At 43.5% G+C, this 13,040-nt stretch overlaps 1 long non-coding RNA gene across 1 annotated transcript; it reads right to left on the bottom strand.

The window, feature by feature from the left end:
• Window positions 1–9,065: 9,065 nt before the first annotated feature.
• Window positions 9,066–12,726, bottom strand: LOC134947565 (uncharacterized). The gene is made up of 5 exons (XR_010182625.1): window positions 12,654–12,726; window positions 11,365–11,424; window positions 10,574–10,597; window positions 10,433–10,462; window positions 9,066–9,152 (listed from the first exon to the last, which is right to left on the bottom strand). It is a non-coding gene; the product is annotated as an uncharacterized LOC134947565 (long non-coding RNA).
• Window positions 12,727–13,040: the final 314 nt, after the last annotated feature.

The following is a 13,040-nucleotide window of genomic DNA, read 5'->3' as shown; positions in this document are numbered from 1 at the left end:
ACAGTACAGAACTACATATTTGTGGCTTGACCATTTCTTTCGACTACAACAGGTAATACTTTATACAGGTGATTTATATAATTATTACAATGTTCAGGTGTGAGTACTTCTAGCCAAAATTTCTTTATCCCATCCAACAGTTGCTGTTTTGTTGTTGGCTTCGCAGCACTCCTAATGTACCTCTTCAATTGAGCCAACACTAATTCGATTGGGTTCATGTCTGGTGATCTATATAAAAAAAAAAAAAAAGCGTATAGAAAAAATTAATGACATTACAGTAAATAGAGAAAATTAAACATACAATATTGTACTGTTTATTAAACAAATAAATAAATTTACAGTACTAGAGTGCTATCCAAAATTTTACTTGTACACTGTTGAAAGAATACTCACTCTGGTGGTGTGCGTTCCCAATTCATACCTTTCTCTTCCATAAATTTGGCTGAGGCGGAGTGTTTAGGATCATTGTCTTGGAATATCCTATGGTGAGTTGGGTAATATTTATTCACAAATGGCACCAAACATTCATCTACTATTGTTTCTTGGAAAAATTTCTTATCCATGATCCCTACAGAAATCAAAAAATGTTGTTCATTAATAAGCAACTCCTTTTATTGTGCAGTTACATGTACTCTACAGTACAGCACGTATTTTTACAGAACACAGGCACAGAATAAAGTATAGTACTGTACCTTCGAAAAATAATAGGGGACCAGCTCCTAATCGTGATATGCCTCCCCATACATGGACTTTTAATGGATGCTTTGGGCGTGGTTTTAATGAGATATGGTTACGTTTCCGGAATGACATTCTGGAGAACCGCTCAAGGGCAACAGACGATTCATCTGTGAAAATTACATCATCAAATGTTTCACCACTCTCAATCCATCGCCGTGCTTGTTCCACTCTCTTTTCTTTATTCACATCTCTTATCATTGGAGATATACTGTGAAGAGCCAAAAATAATGAAATCAGATACAGTTATGAAATTACAGATTTACAGATTACTGTATATACAGTAGACTGTATGTGCAGTATACTGTATTATATACCTACTGTATACATTAAACTGTACATACATTAAGGTACATACAGAGTAATATATATATATATATACATACTGTACATACACACACACACAGTATACAGTATGTAATCATCACAATAAGCCGGCAATGCTTCATTGCTGTCTCTGAGTGCCTATACAGTAGGTATCTCTTTTGGGATAGAATATATACAGTATATACACACACACATACTGTATATAGTATAAAGTACACACTCTGTATAATGATTTATGGCATTGTTATATCACGTATCAAGGGATTATTAACAGTGCATTTACTGTATGGTTTATACTGCTTTCAGTATTTTACCTTGTTGCGCCAAAGGTCCATCCCATTTTCCGTCGCATCCTTCTGATGCTGGTGGCCGATATGTCCAGGTCATACTTGGAATGGAGAATTCATTTTATTTGCAAAGCAGTACACTCATCATCCTCACGAGTTAGTTCCTCCACAATTTGTTGCACTCTCCTACGGTACAATACAGTATGAAAAATATGAATTAATGAACAGCACAATCACAGTTACAATAGATGAAGTTTTTTTTTTATTTCCAAAAACTTGTCTATGGTATAAAGCAAGTCATTTAAACATTACAGTAGTGTACAGTACGTACCATGTGCATTTTGTAGGAAATACAAATCTGGGCGTTGTTCTCTCGAATGCATGATAGCGCACCGTTTCTAAAGTGACTATAATGCCACTTTCCTTGAGCCATGCATGGATCTCTTTGATGGTTTTATTTTCTTTTTTCATGTTGGCGATTATCTTGCTCATCGTTTTGTTGATAGTTACTGGCATGTTGTCCAACTATAATTCCTGTATGGAGAAAAAACATTTGTGAATACTGTAGTCTAAAATTTACACATCTGAAAATGTATAAGAGTTTTATGATAGAAGTTAATACTGTACATGTTTACTATCCAGTACCTGATGTTCAAATTTAAGTATTGTATACTGTACAGTACTGAAAATACCACTTCAGTGTTATGGACTGCAATTAGTTTCCTGTATGAAACAGATACAGTACAGTAAATAACCCTTCTTGGAAGTGCATGGGCCCTGTGAGACTTACAGTAGTGTACAGCATAAGGGGTGACTGACATGATGTACAAGCATTACATACAGTACATGTCAGTACTGTATGTAAATTCTTCAATTATTGCCTAACAACAATGCTGCTTACTGTATATTAAATACTGTAGGCCTAGAAATGTGCATCTCAATATAGTAGTTAAAAACACAGGGGCCTATGTGGATAAGCGAGTTCTATGCACACTAAAAATGGCCGCCGACCGTGAACCCCCAGCACGTGGCAGCGCTCGGATATGGAGTGAGATACAGTATGGTATACATTTTACAGTCCAGGGGGCAATGCTGAAGGAGCGTCACAATCCCCTAGCTCAATTACACCGTCGAGGTCTATGCACATTACGTTATACCGAGCTGGATCGCTTAGCAACCTGACAAAATGGCAGCCGACCGTGAACCGCTCGGATATGGAGTGAGAGATGGTATACATTTTAAAATACACCGGGATAAATTGTACAGGCCAGGGAGCAATGCACAGGGACATTCATCATTTACGTATATAAATAATTGTAAACCGTAAATGAAAGAATTACCGGTCAAATACTGTATGACGAAACTGTGTCAATGAGCTGGAACACGTGAGCCTAGCAGAAGTTTTCAAAGGCAGAAACAGAGAGCAAATTATCAGGAGATTTCGCAAAGGTCGGAGACAATCCACACAGCAAGTCTGCTTACGAGGAAATAGCTTTGCAAAGTGGGTAGCGGGCGGTGACTGAGACGCTCTTTTATTCACATTCACACAAAAGGAATTCTTACAGCTGTGATTGGTGCCAATATAGGCGCATTCATCCCTACACCAATCACAGAGCATACTTTGAATGTGAATAAAAGAGCGTCTCAGTCACCGCCCGCTACCCACTTTGCAAAGCTGTTTCCTCGTAAGCAGACTTGATGTGTGGATCTTCTCCGACCTTTCAGAAATCTCCTGATAATTTGCTCTCTGTTTCTGCCTTCGAAAACTTCTGCTAGGCTCACGTGTTCCAGCTCATTGACACAGTTTCGTCATACAGTATTTGACCGGTAATTCTTTCATTTACGGTTTACAATTATTTATATACGTAAATTATGAATGTCCCTGTGCATTGCTCCCTGGCCTGTACAATTTATCCCGGTGTATTTTAAAATGTATACCATCTCTCACTCCATATCCGAGCGCTGCCACGTGCTGGGGGTTCACGGTTGGCGGCCATTTTGTCAGGTTGCTAAGCGATCCAGCTCGGTATAACGTAATGTGCATAGACCTCGACGGTGTAATTGAGCTAGGGGATTGTGACGCTCCTTCAGCATTGCCCCCTGGACTGTAAAATGTATACCATACTGTATCTCACTCCATATCCGAGCGCTGCCACGTGCTGGGAGTTCACGGTCGGCGGCCATTTTGTCAGGTTGCTAAGCGATCCAGCTCGGTATAACGTAATGTGCATAGACCTCGCCGGTGTAATTGAGCTAGGGGATTGTGACGCTCCTTCAGCATTGCCCCCTGGACTGTAAAATGTATTCCATACTGTATCTCACTCCATATCCGAGCGCTGCCACGTGCTGGGAGTTCACGGTCGGCGGCCATTTTGTCAGGTTGCTAAGCGATCCAGCTCGGTATAACGTAATGTGCATAGACCTCGCCGGTGTAATTGAGCTAGGGGATTGTGACGCTTCTTCAGCATTGCCCCCTGGACTGTAAAATGTATACCATACTGTATCTCACTCCATATCCGAGCGCTGCCACGTGCTGGGAGTTCACGGTCGGCGGCCATTTTGTCAGGTTGCTAAGCGATCCAGCTCGGTATAACGTAATGTGCATATACCTCGCTTATCCCGGTGTAATTAAGCTAGGGGATTGTGACGCTCCTTCAGCATTGCCCCCTGGCCTGTAAAATGTATACCATACTGTATCTCACTCCATATCCGAGCGCTGCCACGTGCTGGGAGTTCACGGTCGGTGGCCATTTTGTCAGGTTGCTAAGCGATCCAGCTCGGTATAACGTAATGTGCATAGACCTCGCCGGTGTAATTGAGCTAGGGGATTGTGACGCTCCTTCAGCATTGCCCCCTGGACTGTAAAATGTATACCATACTGTATCTCACTCCATATCCGAGCGCTGCCACATGCTGGGAGTTCACGGTCGGCGGCCATTTTGTCAGGTTGCTCAGCGATCCAGCTCGGTATAACGTAATGTGCATAGACCTCGCTTATCCCGGTGTACTATGTGCAGTAGTACTGAATGATTGCTATCACTTGTGGTGAAACACCTATCTTATCAAATACAGTAACTACTGTACAGTATAGTTGTTCGCACAGGTGATGGTAATCATACTGTATATTTAAACTGAAGTCCGTAACAGAGCATTCTGTCCCTCCTGCAGAGGTTCATGTTGGGAGGCACAGGGAAAAAAGTATGATACTGTGCAGTATTTGCACTTTACTGTTGTGCACTTTATTTGAAAATGTACAGTTGTTTGCTATTTTTAGCATGCTGTGCTTTACATGTTTTCTTATTGTGGTTTTTATATTTTTAGACAAAAGACAAAGAATGCAGACTACCAGATTTTACGGGAGTGCCAAAACCCACCCATCAGTGGCACAGAAACTTGCTGCATTAGTCCCACAAAAGAAGAAGAAAACTGCCAAGGCGGCTCAGAAAGAAAATGTGGTGAAACCACGAAAAAATGCCAAGGCAAAGAATAATAGGTTGGGGCTGATATGTGGTGTGGCAAATTATGTCATTGTTCCATCTCTTGCAGATCACAGTGTTCAGCCAATGAATCTGGAAATACCGGTGCTAGAGGACGTGACAAACACGCTGCATCAGGAAGCTTCTTTTTTGGACCATGTAGCCACCCCTGGACAAGAAGACATGACACATTCACCACGAAGAAGGTTGCATTTCACAGATGTGAACACCAAAGTGCAGGACTGCCAGTGTACCTGTCCTGTTTTACTAAAGGAGCTACTCAGTAAGGTGACCAATATGGAGGCAGAACTTGGTGGACAGGTCAATCAGCTGCAGACCGATGTGGCTGGCCTTAAAGAAGGCATAAAGGAACAGATGGTAGAAGCCATGAAGAAAGTCATTGAACAAACAAGGGAAGAATGGAAAAGTTGGAGTCTGCCGCACCATAATTGCAACACACCACCAAGCGGTTCCAGTCAGCGGCCTGGACGACCGAGGCCTGGAGGACCGCAGAGGCCTGGACGACCGCAGAGGCCTGGAGGACCGCAGAGGCCTGGAGGACCGCAGAGGCCTGGACGACCGCAGAGGACTGGACGAAGTCAGCGGCCTGGACGAAGTCAGAGGACTGGAGGACCGTAGAGGCCTGGAGGACCGTAGAGGAGCCCTGGAGGACCGTAGAGGAGCCCTGGAGGACCGCAGAGGCCTGGAGGACCGCAGAGGCCTGGACCACCGCAGCGGACTGGACGAAGTCAGCGGCCTGGACGACCGCAGAGGAGGACTGGAGGACCGCAGAGGAGGCCTAGAGGACCGCAGAGGAGGACTGGACGACCGCAGCAGCCTGGACGACCGCATTGGACTGGACGAAGTCAGCGGCCTGGACGACCGCAGAGGAGGCCTGGACGACCGCAGAGGAGGACTGGACGACCGCAGCGGCCTGGAGGACTGCAGAGGAGGACTGGAGGACCACAGAGGAGGCCTAGAGGACCGCAGAGAAGGACTGGACGACCGCAGCAGCCTGGACGACCGCAGCAGACTGGACGAAGTCAGCGGCCTGGACGACCGCAGAGGACTGGACGACCGCAGAGGACTGGACGACCGCAGAGGCCTGGACGACCGTAGAGGAAGCTTGGAGGACCGCAGAGGAGGACTGGAGGACCGCAGAGGAGGACTGGACGACCGCAGCAGCCTGGACGACCGCAGCAGCCTGGATGACAGCAGCGGACTGGACGACCGCAGAGGAGGCCTGGACGACCGCAGAGGAGGCCTGGACGACCGCAGAGGAGGCCTGGAGGACCGCAGAGGAGGCCTGGACGACCGCAGAGGAGGCCTGGAGGACCGCAGAGGAGGCCTGGAGGACCGCAGAGGCCTGGAGGACCGCAGAGGCCTGGAGGACCGCAGAGGCCTGGACGACCGCAGAGGCCTGGGTGAAGTCAGCGGCCTGGAGGACTGCAGAGGAGGCCTGGAGGACCGCAGAGGAGGCCTGGAGGACCGCAGAGGAGGCCTGGAGGACTGCAGAGGCCTGGAGGACCGCAGCGGGCTGGACGACCGCAGAGGCCTGGATTCAAGTGTGCTGTTGCCAGGAACACCAATGATGACCAGCACACCTGCTCACAGGCCACTTCTAAATAGATACGGAGGCTCTCTGAACAATATTGCCCTGGCTGTCATCTCAACTTCCCTGGACGACCATCTGTACAGAGCTTCAAATGGACATATTCAGAAATATGCATATTCTCTGTTCCAGTACCATGTACAATACAACAAATACTTGACGTGGGCCAATCGTGTGAACTTTGATGGTTCCAAGGGCAAACTTCCGCTGCCCAAAAATCTGGTACATGACATCATGGCTAGGTGTGAACGCCGCATGAGGATTGGTGCTCCAGAAAAGAGGAAGATAAGGGATACCATAAACGCTGCGCTGAGAATGAAGAGGAAAATGACTTGGAAGCTCCACTATGATGAAACCAGATCATTACCTACTTCCTAGCTTCAGCACATCAGCTTCACACAGCTGAAGCTAAAAAATTGTGTCACTGTACCTGTATGACCTGTACATTTTCTGGGGCTGCATGCACTGTGCTGAATCCACTTGGAGCAGCACGGTTACTCAAAGGGGAGTGCATGAACTTGGCTCACCACATTCCTGGTAATGTAAGGGCCTGGTACAAGTTTCCCCTTTTATTTCACTGTCACCAGTTGATTTTTTGGGCGCTGCTGTATCTATCCAGTAGCAGCCGAGTCCATTGTGCTGTGTCCATCTGGGGCCTTGGGCTGCGTTTCCATCCAGGGGCTGCTGTTGTCAGTCCTCTATTCTGGTGTCCGTATGCGACAGTGTTAAAAAGCAAAAGACAAAAACGAAAAATAATTCAAAAAAGCAAAACCTAAAAATAAAAAAAATAAAGTACAAAAAAGCAAAACCTAAAAATAAAGTTCAAAAACCATTACCCCGCACCCCCACCACAAAAAAAAACAAATTATAAAAATGTTAAAGTTGATATTGTTACTGTATTTGTGCTGTTACCTTTTGATTAAAGTACCGTACAGTATGTGTGATGTTGGCTTTCTTATTACAATATGTGTGATGTTACATGTTCCTAATGATTTTGTCCCACGTCCATGCTGAAAATAAAGTGTTTCAATCCCCAAGCGTCTGAGTCCATTGGGCTGTGTCCATCCAGGGGCTGCTGTTGTCCGTTTCCGTTCTCCGTTCTGGTGTCCGTATGCAACAGTGTTAAAAAGCAAAAAAGACAAAAACGAAAAATAATACAAAAAAGCAAAACCTAAAAATAAAGTACAAAAACCATTACCCCGCACCCCCCACCACAAAAAAACAAATTATAAAAATGTTAAAGTTGATATTGTTACTGTATTTGTGCTGTTACCTTTTGATTAAAGTACCGTACAGTATGTGTGATGTTGGCTTTCTTATAACAATATGTGTGATGTTACATGTTCCTAATAATTTTGTCCCATGTCCATGCTGAAAATAAAGTGTTTCAATCCCCAAGCGTCTGAGTCCATTGTGATGTTACATGTTCCTAATGATTTTGTCCGTAAATAAAGTGTTTCTTAAAATAAACATGACGTGGTTTCCAATGTTTGTATTCCCAACTTCCTGTACTGTATAAATTAGTACTACTGTATGATGGGAATTCAATTAAGAGTGGTATACTGTATGTAAAACAACTTGGTTAGGCATCTTGTTTCACTGGTGTCTGTGGCGGCCTGGGGAGCACTGTGACTCAAGAGAAGGGGTTGTACTGTATGCACAAGCTTGCTGAGGGGCAGAATACTTGGGCATTTCAGGGGCATGGTAGAAGTGTCCCCCATTTTATCCCCCTGTTACTGGGCATGAGTCTATGGCTTCTGATGGCTTCATCCAGGCAGGGTCATACGGTTACTGTACTAGCACTTTGTAGTACATACAACTTTGTATATACAGTACAGTAGGTTACCATTGGTACTGTACATTACCAGTTGATCCTAATCAGTTTCCCAGTGATACTGTACATACCACCCACTGTATTATACTGTACATGTCACACTTACTGTATGCTATTGCTACAATGTACAGTATGCTCAATCTACTGTGAGATAGTGTCCTAGTCCCTTGCATTGTACTGTACTGTACTGCTGCCATGTCCCTTGATGCATCGTTCTGCATTCCTTGTAAAGCACACATGGGGTAGATGTACAGTATAAAACAGTAAAAAGACAGAGAAGTGTGCATACAGTATCAATCAACTGCTGCCTGTACATTGGCTGTTTGGAATGAAATTATGGTAATGGATGATTGTCATTTGCTCTCATCCATTACCAGAATTTAATTCCAAACAGCCAGATCTGGCAGATTATCTGCCAGATAATTGTATGGTGTACAGTATGCCTATCTTATACAGTAGAAAAAGATACTATACAATGGAGTACAATAACAAAAATATTTATTAAACAAATTAAAATTAAATAGATCTTAAAATAAAATGAAAAAAGTGGTCCACTAACAGGTGGACCACCACCCGCAGGAGCAGGATGGCACGCTGCAACTGTTCTGTGGGGAAAAAAAGGACAGTATTACAAAACAAATACTGAATACTTTACAGTGTAGTAATGGCAATACAGTACTTTACTCTATATTAGACAATCTTGTTATTTACAATGTACAGTACTGTATTGTAAGTACAGTAAATCGAACACTACTGTATGCTGTCGAGGTAATTTAAACATTGCTTTAGTTTACCTCTTGTATAAGTGGGCTGCTGCCTGCCCGCTTCTGGGCCAGCCTACCTATCTTGCCCCTGTCTAGGGCCCCCATAAATTATTGGCACTATATTGGAGAAAAAAAACATTAGTCACATTCAAATACTATACAATTACTACTGTATACTGTAGGTACAGTATTATACTGTATTGCTGGTATTCAAAATATAAAGTACTGTACAAGAGTTTAGCTTCAATAGGTCATAAACAAATTGTCAAAGGAATAAAACACCACAGTACAAATACTGTAGACATTTATGTATTAGCAGTCATGACATTTCATGACAGCTTCAGAAAAAAGAGGGTTACAGTACTGTAGGTGGTGTTGTAGGGAGTACTATCAATAATAGTGGACTGTACTCAGAGCCAGCCATAACCAATATGATTCCCTAGTCAAGTTTTTGGATGCTGCCCCCTTGCACACACGCTATTTCCGCCTCTGACCCTGTACCCCTTTCCCAGCACCATCACCCCTCAACCATAGCAGTCCTCATTTTGGTGCTCCTCCAACCTACTGTATGTTTAAAATAGCAACAGTGTGCACATTCGGTGTGCATCCCAAAACGGTGCATGTTCTTGCTGGGAAGGGGCATGGCCACACAGTAATTCCCCAATCTGAAATGACGCCACACAGTACTGCAACTTTATTCACAACATATCATGCAATAGTGTCTCTTATTCTCGTTACATCATAGGATAGTACCACATTACTCCTCAAAGTATTCCCACTTATTCACATTGCATCACATCATATTGCTCTTTGTTCACATTAGACCACACAGTAGTGCCCTTGCTACAGTATATGTTACACAACAAAGTACTGTAGTACCCCTTATACACATAATGCTGCACATTAGTAATGCATTTTGTATGCAGATACAGACGCAGTCACACACAGAATATACTGTAGGCATGCTGCATATCATATTAATCAGCAGAAGCTGCTTGTGCCCCTAGGCATTTGGCAAGTATGCCTATGCCTAGGGCAGGCTCAGACTGGAGATCAGTACGTAATCCCGCTGGACGGGATCCCGGCGGTCAAAATACAGACGCCGGAATCCCGACCACACAATCCCGACAGGGGCGGCGAGCGGAACGCAGCCCCTTGCATGCTTGCTTCGCTCGCCACGCGGTGGGCACGGTGCCTCGCTACGCTCTGCACACTATTATATCAGTAGTCAGGAAACGCAGCATGCATTTGTGGAGTGAAGAGGGTGAAAAAAGAGAGAAAGTACAGTATGTACTGTAAGGTTATGTCAGAGGGTGTGAAGATGATCAGCTCAGTGTTATACATGTTACAGTAAGTTAGAATACAGTACAGTGCATTATGTATTTATATTTTATTACCAGGTGTCTCCTCCACTGGTTGGCGACGGACTGTAAAAAGATAAAATACAGTTAGTCATATCAGTTTGTCTTAAAATAATGTTGGAGAAAAAAAATACTGTAATTACAGTACCAACTATTGCTACTGTACAGTATATTTACCAAAAATGTATTCTGGCTCGTCGTCTGTGGGTAAAAGAGAAAAATATTATAAGATACAGTATACAGTAAAAAGTATAGTAATAGTACACTAGTGTCCAGGCCCAGTGACAGGTGGGTAAAAAAAGGTATGCTTGTGACAGGCATGGTGATTCCAAGGGACCCCACCGAGACCATCAGAAAATTTGTGAGTGGCCCGTATGCCGGTGATTATGACTAGAATAAGGTAGCAACTCTTTTTTCTTTTGAATTATGTATACTGTACAGTACTGTATGTGCATATTGTACAGTACACTTAAAATATTTAGCAGTTACTGTAGTGGTAATTTTTGGGATGACAGTATTAGCATACTGTAAGCATCCAACTGAGGCCCCCAAACAGATGCCGCCACTAGGTACAGTACGTGCCTCTCGTGCCTAATGGGAAATTCATCACTGACAGTATCTAGAGAGAGAGATGAATGGAGAGACAGTGACAAGGGGAGAGAGAGAGAGAGAGAGAGAGAGAGAGAGAGAGAGAGAAATTGAGTAAGATGGGTGTTTTTTTTAGAACAGGTGATGTTGTCCATACAGTAGCAACCAATCAAATATTACCTACTGTACTGTATTATCGTCTGTAAGTGTAACTAGATACTGTAAATGTTAATGTGGAATGTGATCGGTTGCTACTGTATGGGCAATATCACCAGTTCAAACAAAAACAATTTTCATCCGATTTCTACGCATTTGCCAGAAAAATCTGATGAAAAGTGCTACTCTGATGGCATCAGATCAATGTCAGTAATAATTCTTACCACTAAATGCCGCCTCATCATCATCTTCCTCCTCCTCAGTGGCCTGTTCCAGTGTAGGGCCTGTGAAAAAAAACATTAATGAGAAAAAAAAAGGTTCATTACAGGAAATACACATACCCTCCAACATGACCCGCCCCACTAGGTACAAAATGCTCTGGTTCTGGACTTCCCTCTTAATTTATTATTGCCATCACCTGTGAAGAAACAGCATTCTTATCATTTAACTAGTTCAACACAGGTGATGGAATTCATAAATTAAGAGGGAAGTCTAGAAACAGAGCAGTGCGGCGGGTCATGTTGGAGGGTCTGCATACAGAAACATAGAATTTGACGACAAATACTGTAAGAACCACTTTGCCCATCTAATCTGCCTCTTTTTTTTTACATCAAACCTTATTTGATCCTTATTTCTTTGTAAGGATATCCTTATGTATGTCTCTTCCATGCATGTTTAAATACTGTAGCTCTACTGTTTTAGGCTCTATCACCTCTGATGGGAGGCTATTCCACTTGTCCACTGCACTTTCTGTGAAGTAATTTTTCTTAAAATTCCCCTGAACCTCGCCCCCCTCCAGTCTCCGTGCACATCCTCGTGTCCTATTGCTTGCAGTGTCTTCATTAGGAGAATGTTTCCCTCCTGGACTTTATTAAAACTAGAGATGTGCACCGGAAATTTTTCGGGTTTTGTGGTTTGGTTTTGGATTTGGACGTGTTTTGCCAAAACCACCCTTTCGAATTTTTGTCGGATTCAGATGCGTTTTGGATTTGGGTGTTTTAAAAAAAAAAAAAAAATTCTCAAAAACAGCTTAAATCATAGAATTTGTGTGAAATTTTGAGCCTATAGTATTATTAACCGCAATAACCATAATTTCCACCTCACACCTCACAATATTATTTTTAGTCCTAAAATGTGCAACAAGGTCGCTGGATGACTAAGCTACTGTAAGTGACCCAAGAGGGCGGCACAAACACCTGGCCCATCTAGGAGTGGCACTGCAGTGTCAGACAGGATGGCACTTATAAAAATTTGCCACAAACATCACATGATGCAAAGATAAATAAATAAAAAAAGAGGCGCAAGATGGAATTGTCCTTGGGCACTCCCACCGTTGTGTTGTATAAACAGGATATGCACACTTTAACAAACCCATCATTTCAGCCACAGGGTCTGCCACATGACTCTGGCTGAAATGACTGATTGGTTTGGGACACCACCAAAAAAAGAAGCAACCAATCTCTCCTTGCTCAAACTGGCTCTGCAGAGTCAAGATGTACCAGACTGGACTTACTTGATGGGTGCAGTGTGGTGGGGGACAGGGAGTACTCCTCCTCCTCCGCCACGGCCTGTGAAAGTGTAGGGCCTGTGAAAACAAAAATTACATGAAATATACTTTTGTACTTTTGTATTCTGTGTTGAATACAGTATAACAAAAATTCAGTCAGGTTGGAGGAGAGTAGATTTTGCACACAGAGACGAGAATGTTGAGCCCAGATTTAGGGGGTAGTGGAAGAGGTTTAGGATACCGTACCTCACCCTGTTGGGATTGCTGCAATCAGGATGCCACTGTCTGTCGCCTGAATGCTGGAATCCTGACTGCTGGTCACGTAAACCCAATGCATTGGTTTAACACAATGTACAGTACAGTACAGTACAATACTGCAGTTTACTTACCAAG

The sequence above is a fragment of the Pseudophryne corroboree genome, chromosome 8 (assembly GCF_028390025.1).
Source record: "Pseudophryne corroboree isolate aPseCor3 chromosome 8, aPseCor3.hap2, whole genome shotgun sequence".
Lineage (NCBI taxonomy): Eukaryota > Metazoa > Chordata > Amphibia > Anura > Myobatrachidae > Pseudophryne > Pseudophryne corroboree.
Note: the sequence above shows the minus strand (reverse complement) of the source record. Positions and strands in the feature narration are given on the sequence as shown.